The sequence below is a fragment of the Hypanus sabinus genome, chromosome 16 (assembly GCF_030144855.1).
Source record: "Hypanus sabinus isolate sHypSab1 chromosome 16, sHypSab1.hap1, whole genome shotgun sequence".
Taxonomy (NCBI): Eukaryota; Metazoa; Chordata; class Chondrichthyes; order Myliobatiformes; family Dasyatidae; genus Hypanus; species Hypanus sabinus.
The window spans coordinates 32,900,624-32,913,921 of record NC_082721.1 but is presented as its reverse complement, the minus strand read 5'-3'; the positions used below and the strand labels follow the sequence as shown (position 1 = coordinate 32,913,921).

Genomic DNA, 13,298 nt, shown 5'->3' with positions numbered 1-13,298 from the left:
ACTTTAATGCTGTGTTATTTATTGAATGCAGGCTCCAGAGTCAGGTCTGCCCAAATCAAAAGTGCACAAAATAACAACAAAAAAGGAGCAACCAGAAACTAGAAACACATCATAACATGAACTACAGAGTCCAATCCACAAACTGTGTCGATTCAACCTTGTCCAAGACCCATCCTGGCACCTTCCCCCAGCAGCACCGAGCAACAGGGAGAGAGACGAATCACTCAGACACCTTCCTCCGGCAATAGAGACAGAGAGGGAGAGGGAGAGGGAGAGGGGGAGAGAGAGGGAGAGGGAAAGGAAGAGGGAGAGGGAGAGGGGAGAGAGAGAGAGAGAGAGAGAGAGAGAGAGAGAGAGAGAGAGAGAGAGAGAGAGAGAGAGAGGGAGAGAGAGAGAGAGAGAGAGAGAGAGAGAGAGAGAGAGAGAGAGGGAGAGAGAGAGAGAGAGAGGTCAAAAGCAAGCAGACTGCACTGAACATCTGCATGTCTGCATGTCTTCCACTCTCATCCTTGTTGATTTCAATCTTCCTCAACACTTTAATCAGCAAGATTGGAGAGAAATGGAATTAATCATTGGCTCACACCAAGTCTCACAGCTTCTACTTGCCAGGCCGCACACTTTGCTCAAAACCTCACCAAACTCCCTCAGAGACAGCAAAACACCAGATCACTCAATTGATTATGATACAAACTCCAATAGTAGCAGAATCATACTGGAAAGAAGAAGTAGTAAATGAAGGGAAAGAAGAAGTAGTAAATGAAGTGAAAGAAGTTGTTTTGTGAACAGACTGAAGGATATCACCTTTGGTTGCTTTGATCACTGACACTATCTTCTTCAGTACTTTACTTTTCTTTGCTTACCAAAACAAGAAATTCATAGTTCTCCCATATTAAACACCATTTACCAGCCTTTTGCCCATTCACTTAACATATCTATATACTGCAAAATCATAGTATCCTTAACACAACCTTTCTGCCTATTCTTAAATCATTAGCAAATTAGCAAATCCTACATACTCCTCCTTCCTCTAGGGCAAGGTAATTATATAAAAAGTGAACAAAAGCATTTAGGATGAGAACTAAAAAAGGTAATTAGGATGAGTACAAAATACTGTTTTTATTGCAAGGCTTAGGTCCTGTACCATTAATAAAAATAATGCTACAATTTATCTTCAGACAACGCTGGACTCAATGGAATAAGGTACAAACAAAGTCGGAACTTCAAAAGAAGAAGCGTACTAAGAATGAAAGATCTTTACTTGAGAAGAAGGTGGCAAATTTAATAGCTAAACAAGTAGATAACAAAACTTAGAAATAAAAATTCATCAGTAATTCATGCAGTAAAATTGTAGCATGGAGAAACTTGCCCCAGTGTCATTCATCCATGATTTTTACATTCATACCTCCAGAAAGCCTTGAGTGTTTAACAGGTGTCAATTGTGATGTTTTCCACAATCTGGAGGGCATTAAATATTAGTAATCTTGGTAGGCCCACAAATCAGCTGAGACTACACAAATTCACTTCAAGCTTACACCTCCTTAAAGGTAAAGTGAGCATTAAATCCAACTAATGCTGGTGCTAACAATAACACTGGCAACACAGACCCAGGGTTGGGCACAATATAATAATGATGCTAAACTTGACATCCTATTGTTAGAGGTGGGCACTTGAAGAGTGGTCAGGACCCCAATAAAATGACAAGAAATAGCATCAATTCAGGGTAGCTGGAGATTTAAATATCCAAAGTTATATCCTAAAGACATGATTCAAATTTTGCAAAAAAAAAATACAATAGTCCCAAAAATATCTGCCAAATAGAATTAAGAACAGCAAGAAAGCCCATCTTCTAATTCATATTAGTATGATCACTACTCAAATATACTTGCACTTTACACAAACTTCTAGGTATACAGCCCTAGCAGACACGCCATGTATTAATATAATCTCTCGCACTAATTCTTCTCTCCAAACAAAAAAATGAAGGTGCCCTCAATCTGAAGATGGGACTATAACTCCCAATGACTTTGTGATGGTGACTTCCAATAATGCTATCATGATCAGATTAATCTGCTACAAGATAAGGTCCTGTAGGTTAATCCTCAAACTGGATTGCTCTCCACTTGTATCAAACCAGACCAGCAGCTATATCCTTTAGGACACAGTAAGTGGTGGTGCTACCAAGTCAATTTTGGAGGAGTACATTGAAGTCATCTATATTTTGTGTCCTTGCTACTTTAATTTCTTCTTGGAAGTATTGTTCAACATGTAGACAGCTACTTCAATGGCTAAGGAACAAGAATAGTAGTAGTTAGGAAAGGTTACCCTGTCCACGTTTGACTTGATGCCAAGAGATTTCATGCAGTCTGGGGTGATTGTAGGTTCTCAGGGCTGTTCCTTTGTGCTGGTTTACCATTTAGCTACCCCAAAAGTTGGGTCTGTACTGATATTGGGGCAGAACGTGAATAATCATTGTGAAGGATTCTGGCATGTTATCAATAGTCATGACAGAATGACAAGCTAGACCACTTCAAAGGAGATTTAAAAGTCAAGCACATTGGACTTGAGACTTTATTTTCAGTCTTATGGTTTTTTCATATTCTGTTTTTCGCCTGATCTTTCTTGTTTTTTTGTGTGTGGTGGAGGGGATTTAAGGGTCAATGTGCCTGTTTTGTTTTTGTTCTTTTTTTCGTGTGGGGAGGAGGGAGTTGGAAGTTGATGATCATGCTGTCTTTCTTTTCTTTCTTGTTTTCATGGCTACCTGGAGATGAAGAATTTCAGAGTTGTATACTTTAATAATAAATGAACCTTTGAACCTTTTAAGTCTGGAATCAGACTTATATTAAACTGTATAAGGATGTGTTTTCCTTCACTGATGACATTATCAAACCAGATAGGCTTTATGACAATTTTATAGTTTTGAGGCAACCATTACTAGTGAGAGTATTTTTGTTCTAAATTTCAGATTACTAACTGAATTCTTCCTGATGAATTTTTCTTCTCAAATAGCCAGATATTGCTTGTAAACTACATATTAGTTCTTTAAAAATTAGTGGTTGCTTCTTTATTATCACTTTTGTTTTAATGTAGATTTCCAAATTAACAGAGTTTATTCAAACCTCATGCTTTCATAAATTGCTATATTCAGATTTAAGACCCTGGTTTTACATTGAAATAAGTCACATTCAATATTTATATAAAATTCTATAAATCAGAATTCCTTGCAATATTAGATTATGAATTAGCCTTCGCTCATTTATTACAGTCATAATGTCAAAGAACACTGCAGCACAGAAATAGGCCCTTCGGCCCATCTAGTTCAGACCAAACTATTATTTTGCCTAGTCCCATCAACCTGCACTGAACCATAGCTTCCATACCCCTCCATTCCATGTACTTATCCAAAATGCTCCAATATATTGAAATCAAATCCGTATCCACCACCTCTGCTGGCAGCTCGTTCCACATTCTCACCACCATCTGAGTGAAGAAGTTCCCCTCATGTTTCCCTTAAATATTTCACCTTTCACCACTAACCCATGTCTCCTAATTGTAATCTTACCCAACCTCATTGGAAAAGCCTACTTACAGTTACCCTATCTATACCCTTCATAATTTTGTATACCTCTATCAAATCTACCCTAAATCTCCTGCACTCCGGGGAATAAAGTCCTAACCTATTCAAACTTTCCCTATAACTCAGCTCCTCAAGTCTTGGCAATATCCTTGTAAATTTTCTTTGCACTCTTTCAAATCTTCTTGATATCTTTCCTTCAGATGGGTGTCCAGAACTTCACAAGATAATCCAAATTAGGCTTCACCAACATCTTATACAACTTCAACATAACATCCCAACTCCTGTACTCAGTACTGCGATTTATGAAGGAAGGTATGCCAAAAGCTCTCTTTACTACCCTATATACCTAAGACACCATCTTCAAGGAATTATGAATCTGTATTGCCAGATCCACCTGTTTTACCACACTTTTCAGTGCTCTGTTGCTCACCAAGTAAGTCCTCTCTTGGACTGTCCATCCAAAGTGTAATACCTCACACTTGTCTGCATTAAATCCCATCTGCCATTTTTTAACCCATTTTTCCATTTGATCAGGATCCCACAAATTTGCTTATCCAGTTTACCACCTTATCATCCAGATCATTGATATTGTAAATATTGATAACAAGCAAGAACAAACCCAGAACCAATCCATGTGACACACCACGAGTCACAGGCCTCCAGTTAGAGAGGCAACCATCTACTACCACTCTCTGGTTTTACCCTTTAAGTCATTGTATAATCCAAATAATTACCTCATCCTTCATGCCAAGTGACTTAATCTTCTTCACTAATCTCCGTCAATGGCCTCGTCAAAGGCCTTGCTAAAGTCCATGTAGACAACATCCACTGCCTTTCCTTTATTATCTTTTCTGGTAGCTTCCTTTGAAAAGCTCTATAATATTGGTTAGACAAGACCTACCATGCACAAAGCCATATTGAATACCCTAATCAGTTGTTGTCTATCCAAATACATACATAGTATATCCATTCTCTTACAATACCTTCAAATGACTTACCCACAACTGGCATCAGACACACTGCCCTATAATTTCCCAGCTCATTCTTCAATAGAAGCACAGTGGAGAGTACATGCCTGGTTGCATAATGGTCTGATAGGGAAAAACAAATGCCCAGGAACAGAAAAGTTTGCAAAAAATGATGGATACAGCCCTCCAGGAAAGCCCTCCCCATCATTGAGCACAGTTACAAGGAGTGCTCCCACCTTCCAGTATTCTCTTTTCTCTCTATTTCTGTTGGGCAGAAGATACAGGAACCTTAGGTTCCACGCCTCCAGGTTCAAGAACAGTTATTACCCTACAACCATCAAGTTCCTAAAGCAGCATGGATAATTTCATTTACCTCAATTCTGAATTGATACCACAACTTACAAACTCAATTTGAAGGACTCTACAATTCATGTTCTCAGTGTTATTTACTGTTACTTGCACTATGTGGGAGCTACTGTGTATTTAACAGCTGTATTAATTTCTTGACATGATTGTTTAGAAATGCAGACCAAAGCAAAATACTGTGCAACGTGTGAAATAAACCTCTTCCAAATTTTATAGCAAAATCACAGCAATTTGGTTGCAATGGTAATTAGGTACAAATACTGACTGGCCAACATCATACCTAAACATAAGCTAAACACTAGCAATAGGAAGCTGTCAACTTAATTAACTTAATTAACTTAATTAAACTTCCCTTCACGATGACTCCATTTATGTTGATACTTCCAAAAAAAAAAGTTCCATCACTGGTCAACACAGCAATTTCCTCTTTATTACCTTAAGTAGAAGAGAACAAATAAATTACTGTTTTCCCCAACACATCAGTTTGACAAGAACAGAAAGGCTGAGAAAATCCATATTACACATTATAAAATCTAAATTCAAAAAACATACTATAAACTTAACATGGATAGATTTACATTTCCAATTAAGCTAATTCACAATATAGAAAGGGGCCTTGTGGGTTCTCAAAGCAACTCCATTAATCATATTCGCCCACGTACTTCCCTGGCATAACTATTTAAATCCTAACATCCAGCTAGAACAGGAATCAACCTGAAAATATTTGTGACGTGTGAGAAAATGGTAACACCCAAAGGAAACAGATGCAGATACAGGAGGAATGACCAAACTCAACATAGACAGCAGCAGAGGGCAGGTTCTTGAAAGCTGTATCACTGTACATTATATTGTACCTGTGACTATTTTCTGTACACACATCTTTTGCCTGAGGAAAATCAGATCTCCAGAAAATAGTAAATTCAGTCATATTTTCTCCATTCGTGTTGCAGACAGTTTTATTTGCCCATCAGGCAGAAAGTATCACTCAAATAACAAATTTGGTGAGATAAGAAGCATATCCTAAGCAGTCGTAACTCAATACTTACAGTGATCATACATAATTCTGGCCTATTTCTCATTTAATAGTTACACCTAGTATTTTCTGTAAGATTGGGATCTTTGAACATCAAGCCGTATTGCTTAACTTGCCAAAATCCAAAAAAGGACTTTCATTTTAGCATTAGATATGAAAACCACCCAAATTTTAAATGAAGTAGGAAATACAGTATATTGGGTCATGTCCCATTTCAGAAGTTGCTATTATCCACCAAATGAATTAGTTAGTATGAGAGCATTTGTATAAAATAACTCATTCCTTAAGGTGGTTTGAGATTTAAATATCAGGTAAAATACAGAACTATACTGGAATTATACCATATCATCATATTAGAGATATTAGAGGAAGGATATAACTGTACAGGAGAGGGTACAGGGAAATTTATAAAATTATTGGGTTTAGAAAACTGCAGCTAAAATGGAAGGCTGTATAAATTAAGATTGCTTTCTTTGCAACTGAGGGACTGATGAGAGAATGAAATGTATGAAATAGAGGGCCTGAGATAAAGTATCCAAGGAAAACATTTTGTAATCTTAGCACAGGAGTTGAAAATCAGAGGGCACGGACTTAAAATAATAGGTGAGGAGATGAGAAAAACATATCCAGTGCATAATACAGGTCTGGAATACATTCTCTGGAAGAAATGTGTACTTGAATTTACTTTAGATGTGTACTTGAAGAGATGTTCCCTACAGAACTATAGAACTAGAAGGTAGGACTAAGCAAAACAATTCCTTCTACTGTGGACACAGTTGACTAAATGGTTTCTATCTGTGTTGTAAATTTTTTGTAATTCTATGTTTATCTTTGGCAGCAAAATAGTGTATGGATTAGCACAATACATTTAAGGTTCCAGAGATCACCGATAAGGGTTTGATTCCCACCACTGTCTGTAAAGTCTGTATCTCTCTCATGACCCTGTGAGTTTCCTCTTATTTGTTACCATTACCTCTCACTTTCCAAAAAGTACGGTTAGCATTAGGGTTGGTAAGATGTGGACATGCTACTGCATGTTGGCTCCAGAAGTTTTCCTGTGACAAAAGTAAATGCGCACTAAATGCACACTTGGCACAGTTTATGTAGGTTTACAAAATATTTGACATAAAACTACACAGAATAACAACAAAATAACATGCATATTCAATTCACTCAGTCATTTTCTCTCTCTCCTGTCTTTGGCATTTACCCATTCTTTGTAAATTCTATCTAGACTACTAGAACTTCCATCCAATTGATAGCTTTTGATTTTCATTAACATATCTAATACAAACAGATAACTCCAGTTTCCAAATCATACATAAATATTTCTCATAGCTGAACGTTTATGACCTCATGAGCTTTTGGTGTAGCTGTTTTTACTACTTTGTTAAGTCATTTAACTTTAAACAAATTTGCAGTTCTTTTGCGCTTCACACCCTTCACTTCTTTTGAATTCGACATAGTGAATCAATTTTTTTTCAATAAAAACTTAGTGAGCTATCTGCAGGATTTGAAACAGATCTTTGGAAACTTTATGATATGAACACTGTCCGCCAAAGATGGCTGCTGCCGTGATGCAGCTGTACAAACCGGAACAGGAAAGGTGAGGTGACGTAAATTAGTGATGTGCATTGTGGTATTTGAAAAACCAACTAACTAGTTAATAGCAACATTTAGCTAAAAGATTATTTTTAGTAAGTATAATTATTAATTACTACATTATTTTAGGTAGCTATCCTTTTGTGCGCACATTAATTTCCTTCATGCGCTGGTTGAAAAACATGCGCATGTGCACATGTGCGCAGCTTAGAGGGAACATAGCTTGCGGGCTGCCCCAAGAACAATCCTCGCTGATTTTATTTGATGCAAACAATGCATTTCACTGTATGTTTCAATATACATATGTCAAATAAATAATCTTAGTCATTTATCAACCTACCAGAAGAAGATGCATTTGCCTATGTTCGCAGTGGTAGAATCTACCATCGCACAATTATGGTAAAGACAGTATCTTCACAAGAAACCACTAACCTATTGTGTTGTAAGACACTAAATCAATCTAAACGGGAAAGACAGAGCAGATCAGAGAGGTCAAAATTAGAGACCCATAACGCACAGTGGACTACAAGCCACCGTAGAAAAACATACCAAAACTCAACAAGTTATTTGAATGATATTCCCTGCTTAATGTACAAATGGAACTTGACTGTACCATGAAGAAAATGTGGCTGAATTTACTATTTTCCATTAATCTGTTTTCTCTCAGGAAAGAGATCTATATAGACAATAGCAACAGGGACAGCACAGCACCACAGCCTCAAAAATCCTGATGCCTCATGGCCAGGCTTACGCTTCATTCCAAGGAAGAGGGTCAAGCCTAGCTCAATGAGGAGAGGAGAAGAACATGCTACGTTTAACAGTAGGTTTATCTAAAGATAAGGGGCCAACCTGCTTTTGCTACAAGACAGCACTGCTTGCAAGATAAATACCAAAATACTGCATGCCAGAGACAGTACTCAATTCCCTGCTATCAATGAATCAATTTAAAGTCCAAAAGTTCTGTCACACCTGGTTATAATGTTGATGGATAAGTGATAAACTCATGGGAGGAAAATGCTCCAAAATCATCTTTTTCCTTAATAATCCCTGCACCAAAATTGTAAAGGTAAGGTTTGAGTACTCACTATTATGCTGCAAAATAAATGCAATGATCTATTCTGGATTCATCCTGAGATCAACAGCATGACAGAAGCCAGTTTTTAGTCAAATCCATTCAATGCTAGAATGGAAAACGCCAGATGTAGCACAGGTTATGGAATCAAAGAACATGCGGGCTCGGTGTTGGATCAGCATATAGGCGGGAGATTGAAAATCTGGTTCAATGGTGCCACAACTCAACACTAGCAAAATCAAGCTGTTGATGATCATCTACAGGAGGGAAAAACAGAGGTCCTTGAGCCAGTCCTCAATAGGGGATTGAAGGTGGAGGGGGGCAGTAACTTTAAATTCCTTGGTATTATCATATTAAAGGATCTGCCTTGGGTCAAGCATGTAAGTTCCATCATTAAGAAGTTATAACCATGCCTCTACTTTCTTATAAGTTTGTGTCACCTAAAATTTTGACAAACTTCAACAGATGAATGGTTACATCATGGTCTCATAGGGAAAAATGAATGTCAAAGCACAGAACAGTACAGAAAGTGGTAGATACTGCCCCGCCCACCATTAAGCACATTTGCAAAGAGCACTGCCACAAGAAAGTAGCATCCATCATCAACCACCTCCACAATCCAGACCAAGCTCTCGTCTGTCTGTTACCATCAGGCAGGAGGTACAGGAACCTTTGGTTCCACACCATCAGATTCAGGAACAGTAAACCCTACAACCATTAGACCCCTGAAGTGGTATGGATAACTTCATTCATCTCAACTCTGAATTGATGCCATAACTTGCTAACTCATTTTGAAGGACCCTACATCTCATGTTCTTGGTATTACTTATTTTTATTTGCAAATGTTTTTTTTATTAAGTGCAATCGTTAACAATAGCCAGATCAGAAATGCTGATCAAGTCAACTAGTTCCTAAAGAGAACTCTGATAGCCCAATCAGATGGTTCACTGCTGCTCAGTGATAGAACAGGCACAAGAGTCGCTAGCCCCCATACTCCAGAAACACACCTGAGCAGTGTGGCAGAAGTAAGTGCTATGGATGACCTGATCTGAAAGCATCATGTTGACTCATACAGATCGTGTTCACTATGGAACAGCTTAGTCAAGGATGGGGTGATCAGCACAGATGGACAAATTATACCTCCACTACCCCAATTTGCATACTGATTATTTGTTGGTCTCTATTTATGTATAGCTTTTCATAAATTCTATTGTGTTTCTTAACATTGTTGTAAATGTCTGTAAGAAAATGAATCTCAAGGTAGCATACGGTGATATAGACCATAAGACCATAAAACATAGGAGCAGAATTGGGCCACTCACCCATCAAGTCTGTTCATCCATTCTATCATGATTGCTTTATAATCCCTCTCAACCCCATTCTCCTCGTAACTTTGACACCCTGACTAAGAAACCCATCAACCTCCACTTTGAAATTACTCAGTGACTTGGTCTCCACAGCAACTGTGGTAATGAATTTCACTGATTTCACCACCCTCTAGCTAAAGAAATTCCTTCTCATCTCTGTTCTAAATGGACGCCCCTCTATTCTAAGGCTATCCCATCTGGTTCTAGACTCACCCATCATAAGAAATATCTTCTCCACACCCATTCAATATTTGATAGTTTTCAATGAGATTCCCCCCACACACACACATTTCTTCTAAACTTCAGTGAGAACAGGCCCACAGCCATAAAATGCTCCTTAAATTAACCCTTTCGTTCCCAGAATCATTCTCGTGAACCTCCTCTGGACCTCTCCAATGTCAGTAAATCTTTTCTTAGATAAGGAGTCCAAAACTGCTCATAGTACTCCAAGTGTAGTCTGACCAATACTTTATAAAGCCTCAGCATCACATCCTTGCTCTTACACTCCAGTCCTCTCAAAATGAATGCTAACATTGCATTCTCCTTTCTCAATATCAACTCAATCTGCAAGTTAAACTTTAGGGAATCCTCCACAAGGACTTCTAAGTCCCTTTGCACCTCTGATTTTTTAATTTTCTTCATGTTTAGAAAATAGATGACACCTCTATACCTTTTATCAAAGTATATGACCATCAAAGTTCACTCTATTTCTTTTACAGCTCCACAAACTAACCATTGCTCTGAGCAGGAAATTTTTACATGGCCTGAAAAATGCGCAGCACATTATATAAAGAAAATTACAGCTGCACGACAACAAGGGAAATGTGTGTGGGAGCATTTCATTGACTGCATGGCTGCACACCCTATAATTTCCTTCCTTCTGTTTCCTGCCCTTCTTAAAGAGTGGAGAGAAATTTGCAATTTTCCAGTCTTCTGGAACCATTCCAGAATCTGGTGATTCTTGAAAGATCATTACTAATGCCTCCACAATTTCTTCAGCTACTTCTTTCAGAACCCTGGGGTGTAATCCATCTACTTCAAGTGATTTATCTACTTTCAGACTTTTCAACTTCTCCTTACACTCACTTCTGCCCTGACAGTCTCAAATTCCTGGCAAACTGCACGTTTTCCACAGTGAAGACTGACGCAAAACATTTATTAAATTCGCCCACCATTCCTTTGTCCCCCATTACTACCTCTCCAGCATAATTTTCCAGCATCTGACGTCCACTCTTGCCTTTCTTTTACTCTTTATATATCCATAAAAACTTTTGGTGTCCTCTTTGATATTATTAGTTATCTTACCTTCATATTTCATCTTTTCTTACCTAATCTTTTTCAGTTGCTGTATGTCTTCAAAAGTTTCTCAATCCTCTGACTTCCCACTAATTTTTACTCTATTATATGTCCTTTCTTTTGCTTTTATGTTGGCTTTGACTTCTCTTGAAAGCCACTATTGTATCATCCTACTTTCAGAATACTTCTTCTTTGAGATGTATCTATTTTGCACCTTCCAAATTGCCCCCAGAAACTCCAGCCATTGCTGCTCTGTCATCTGCTTTTGCCGACGTACAGGTAGAAGCTGAAGAAGCGGCGGCCATAGTTAAAACTGTCCATTGCTGGTCCACCCAATCAGTCTCCATGCTGCAGGACTGCTTTCATGACGTTGACTGGAATGTCTTCCATGATGAGGATGTCTGAGTTCACGGATAGAGTCATGTGCTTCATTCAGAAGTGCATCGACAATATTGTCCCCCAGAAGTCAGTCAGGGTCTTCCTGAACCAGAAACCCTGGATCGATAGTTCCACACGAACAGCACTTGCTGCGCGACATAGAGCTTACATTGCCGGCAATCAGCAGGACCTCAAGAAAAGCAGCTACAATCTATGCAAAGCTATCAAGGCTGTGAAACAACAATACAGGGACAAGATTGAGTCAATATTCACAATGAATAGCACATATGACTTGTAGCAAGGGTTGCATACTATCACAGACTTCAAAGCCAAGCATAGTGGTGCGGACAACATCATGGCTTCTCTCCCAGATGAGCTCAATCACTTTTATACTTGGTTCAATGTCGCTAACTCTGAGCCTCCGAGGAAAACCACAGCTTCAACCTACAATCTAGTCATGTCTGAGGCTGAGGTATGCGGATGTTTCCAACGAGTGGGCAATCGCAAGGCTGCATGACCAGACGGCATCCCAGGGTGAGTACTCATGATGTGCGCAGCACAAATGGCAGGCCAGTTTACAGACATTTTTAATCTTTCCCTCTCCCATTGTAGAGTGCCCTCCTGCTTCAAATTATCTACCATTGTCCCTGTGCCAAAAAAAAGACCAAGATAACATACCTGAACGACTGGCGTCCTGTCACACTCACCTCAATAATAAGTAAATGCTTTGAGAGGCTGGTCAAGGATTACATCTGCAGCATGCTACCACCCAAACTTGACCCTCTACAATTCACCTACTGACACAACTGATCGACAGACAACACAATAGCCACTGCTCTACATACCATGCTTAGACATCTGGAGAAGAAGGATGCTGTTCTTGGAGTACAGTTCAGCATTCAACACCATAATTCCATCCAGGCTCGACAGGAAGCTCAAAGATCTTGGCCTTGACCCTGCCTTGTGTAGCTGGATCTTGGACTTCCTGTCAAATCGCAAGCAGGTGATAAGAGTGAGCTCCCTCACCTCCACCCCTCTGACTCTCAACACAGGAGCCCCTCAGGGCTGTGTACCAAGCCCTCCCTTTTACTCTCTGTACACCCATGACTGTGTTGCCACCCACAGCTCTAATCTACTAATTAAATTTGCCCAAACACCACATTGATTGGTCTGATCTCAAACAATAAAAAGGTGGCCTACAGGGAAGAAGACATCTCTCTGACACAATGGTGTCAAGAAAACAACCTCTCCCTCAATGTCACTAAAACAAAGCAGCTGGTTGTGGACTACAGGAGGAATGGGGACAGGGTAACCCCTATTAACACAATGGATCTGAGGTCGTGAGGGTGAACAGCTTTAAGTTCCTCAGCATCCACATCACCGAGGGCCTCACATGGTCTGTGTAGTGAAAAAGGCACAGCAGCACCTCTTTCACCTCAGATGGTTGAGGAAGTTTGGTATGGGCTCCCAAATCCTAAGAACTTTCTACAATTGAGAGCATCCTGACTGGCTGCATCACAGCCTGCTATGGGAACTGTACCTCCCTTAATTGCAGGATTCTGCAGAGAGTGGTGCAGAGAGCCCAGCACATCTGTAGTTGTGAACTTCCCATGATTCAGGATATTTACAAGGACTGGTATGT

The 13,298-nt window shown here is 39.2% G+C and overlaps 1 protein-coding gene across 1 annotated transcript in view; it reads right to left on the bottom strand.

Annotated features, from left to right (window-relative positions):
• Positions 1–5,281: 5,281 nt before the first annotated feature.
• Positions 5,282–13,298, bottom strand: part of LOC132405812 (cation channel sperm-associated auxiliary subunit delta-like) — a 59,112-nt gene continuing 51,095 nt past the window's right edge. Inside the window, exon 9 of the mRNA XM_059990811.1 lies at positions 5,282–5,343. The gene's annotated coding sequence lies outside the window, so the exon portion shown is untranslated. The remainder of the gene's footprint in view (positions 5,344–13,298) is intronic.